A 3,384-nucleotide genomic window follows, 5' to 3' on the forward strand; every position below is an offset into this window, starting at 1 on the left:
CCGTCTTTATGGTGTTTGGATTTAAATAGTCACGGCGTGAGTACCCACAAAGACAAGGTAATTCTGTTTACTTTCCTAATTGCATTGGGGGTTGCTGGGTAAATAGATTCACAATTTGCACCCCTTTTCTTTTGCAGGTTTGTGAGACCGTACTACGTATTCAATTGCACAGGCAGACGCGAGTACAGGCCGAACAAACAGGTAACTGTTTGGTATATTTAAACTGGTGCATCTTGTACATTGTAGTATAATAACATACCTTTCCCATGGTTTCTTCTGTTGCAGGTTTCGAGACAGTACCCCACACATTTGAACAGGCATACGTAAGTACAAGTTGAACAGGTACTTGTTTAGTAAAGTTAAACTGGTGCATCTTGTACACTATAGTATAACAACATACCTTACCCATGTTTTCTTCTGTTGCAGGTTTCGCAGACAGTACCACACACATTTAAATGGGCGTACGTGAGTACAAGCAGAACAGGTAATTGCTTGGCAGAGTTAAACTGTAGTGCATCTTGTACATTGTAGTATAATACCATACCTTAGCCATGTTTTCATCCGTTGCAGGTTTTGCAGACAGCACACCACACATTTAAACTGGCATACGTAAGTACAAGCACAACAGGTAAATGTTTTAGTAGAGTTCACTTATTTTGCACATGGTATATTGCTGTATCACAATGTGCTTTAACAATCTTTAGTTCTATTGCAGGCTCTATGGACAGTGCTACATATAAGTTTGGAAGGGCAGGGCAGAGAACAGAGAAATCCAGGTAATTACAATTTATGCTTTGCCGGCAATGGCTCAGTACTATGTCACAGATTGCATTCATGAGCACGGGCATCAACATTAGCCATGTGCCTTTATTTTGCAGTCTTTGTGGCACAGCAGGATAAAACTAGCTGGCATGAAAATGTTCAGGCGCAAAGCTGTAACTTCAGGAAAGTGCAGTGCTTCACCACAAAGGAAGAAATGTTGCCTGGTATTCAAGGAAGAGTGGATGAAAGAAATTGTGAAGGCTGAGACACAGAAATCACTAAGCAAGGTTCTCGTGCAACTCAGGGGAACTATTTCAATACAGTCCAGACTTGGGCTTGATTTGCAAAGCATGTGCCAAAGCCAAGATTGTTGGGCATTTTTCTACAGGGAAGAAATGGAGTGATAGCTGGAAACTGGATTACATGAAACACCATCTAATTAGCAAAGTTCACAAGTCTGCCATGGTGATATTGAGAAACAGAAGTGCTGCTGCCAGGTTTGGTTATGGAGTGCGGGCAATGCTGAGAGAAACTGCCACTGAAAAAGCAAACAGAATGGAAGTGGTTGAACAGCAAAGATCCTTGCCTGAGGAGATAGAGATTCTCATCAACAACGTGTTGCTGGCAGTCAAGATGAATGCTTCAATTTTGTGTCCAAGACATCCATGACCACCTAGCTTTGTATGTGATGATGCCAGACAGCTGGAGGAGCAAGAACTATGCCTTTGAGTTCTTTGAGGCCATCAATAGCGTGATACACTTTGAAGCTATGGGAGAACTTCGTAACACTTTGTATCACACATTGATAGTTGATGAGAGCACAGATATTTCTGTTACAAAAATGATCATCCTGTACTTCAAGTACTGACCTGTAACCTCAACAGAGCACAAAACAGTATTTGGGGGCATAGTGAAGCTGACTACTTGTAATGCTGAGGCTATCACTACTACTGTGACAGAATTCTACACTGTCAATGAACTGGACCTTATGAAAATGATCATGTTCACATCCTATGGTGTGTCTGTGATGCTGGGCAAGAATAATGGTGCTGCTACTCGCCTTAAACAATTAATTCCTCATCTAGTTGAGCAGCATTGTGTCGAGGATTGAGAAATTTGGGAGTTGATGATTCCTGGAAGAGGGTCCCGATGATTAAAAAGACGGAGACATTATTGAGGACTGTCTACATTGTGGTCTCCAGATCTCCTGCAAGGAAGTCCAAGCTGGATGAAATCGCATCGGTCATAGAATGTGAAGTGGTCTCCTTTCGACCACTGAATGAAGTCCGATGGCTTTCAAGGCATTTTGCAGTTGGTGCACTGATTCGGAATTACGAGGCTGTTCTTAAGTACTTTAAGCATGAGAAAGTTGAGGAGAATGATCCAGTTGCTAATTATTGTTACAAAAAGCTATCGGACTCAAACTACCATATTTCCCTTGCAGTACTTAATGACATTCTAGGTGAATTTGCATCTTTGTGCAAACTGTTCCAAAATAGTTCATTGACCACTGTTGATGCTGTACAGTTTGCAAGAGGAAGGATTGGCCAAATTAAGGAACAGTATTTGGGGGACACTGTCTGTTGGAGCAGCACTGTAAGAGACCTGATGGTGTTGTACTAGGAAAGGCAAGAGTTTGCAAGTAGGCCTATTTTGTCTTTTGTTTCCCTTCTTGGTGAGAACATGCAAAAAAGGTTCCCTGAAGATGAACTGAAAGAATGGGCAAGTTTTGAATTCCAGGCAATAGCAACACAATCACATTTTGATTTTGGGACTGAGAATGCACAAAGACTTGTTGAAAAGAATCAAAATGTCTTGGTCCTGGGTGAGTGTGAAACACCGGAAGATGTTGTTCGACAATACAGAGAATATAAATATGTGGTGGCAGAACATGTAATGGGTGGTTTATATACCACCTTTCAAGACATGGTGAATTTCACTGTACGCAATGCTGCTCAGTATAGTGTGGTGTCTCAGCTTGTTGATGTCTGAGTAACATTTCAAACATCTACTGCAGGTTGTGAACGAGGATTCAGCCTCAGGAACACTAGCTAGAGTAAATTGAGATATAGACTAGAGCAGAAGCATTTGGATATGCTGATGAAGACAAAGGCCTACCTCCTGAAGGGGAAAGTTGACCTCGATACAGTTTATCAGCACTGGAAAAATGGCAAGGATCGACGTGAGAAGCAACCACGTCACCCATCTAGTGATGTCACTTGACTTGTGTGAACGGTCCTCTCCCACAGTCCATATTTGCCTAGATGTCACACATTTCACATAGCCCGACATTATTCAGTAGCTTTCACATCAAATTGTAAATATGTTATGTAATTTTTGTAACTTATTGTGTATATGTGATCTTTTATAGGCTCTCAACATTGCCCCACCCAATGAACAGTGCTCCAGTTAAGAATCTTTAGTAAAATCTTATGATGGTACCACCGTTGGTGTCTTGTGCTTTTCTAAACCTGAAGTGTACTTGCCTGTGTAACCAATTCATGTTATGGCGTGTATATCCAAATTGCAAACCTGCCTAAAGACCCTTAACGTGGCACTGTATGTGTAGAAATGCACGTCTTTAAAAGTTTTAAAGCAAAAGTTTGGAGTGATATTTGGTGC

The 3,384-nt window shown here is 41.3% G+C and overlaps 1 pseudogene; it reads left to right on the forward strand.

Moving 5' to 3' along the window:
- The first annotated feature begins 1,531 nt into the window (after positions 1 to 1,531).
- LOC146868822 (zinc finger protein 862-like) lies at positions 1,532 to 2,985 on the forward strand (annotated as a pseudogene).
- The last annotated feature ends 399 nt before the right edge of the window (positions 2,986 to 3,384 follow it).

Source organism: Triturus cristatus, chromosome 1_2 (assembly GCF_964204655.1).
Source record: "Triturus cristatus chromosome 1_2, aTriCri1.1, whole genome shotgun sequence".
NCBI classification, from domain to species: Eukaryota; Metazoa; Chordata; class Amphibia; order Caudata; family Salamandridae; genus Triturus; species Triturus cristatus.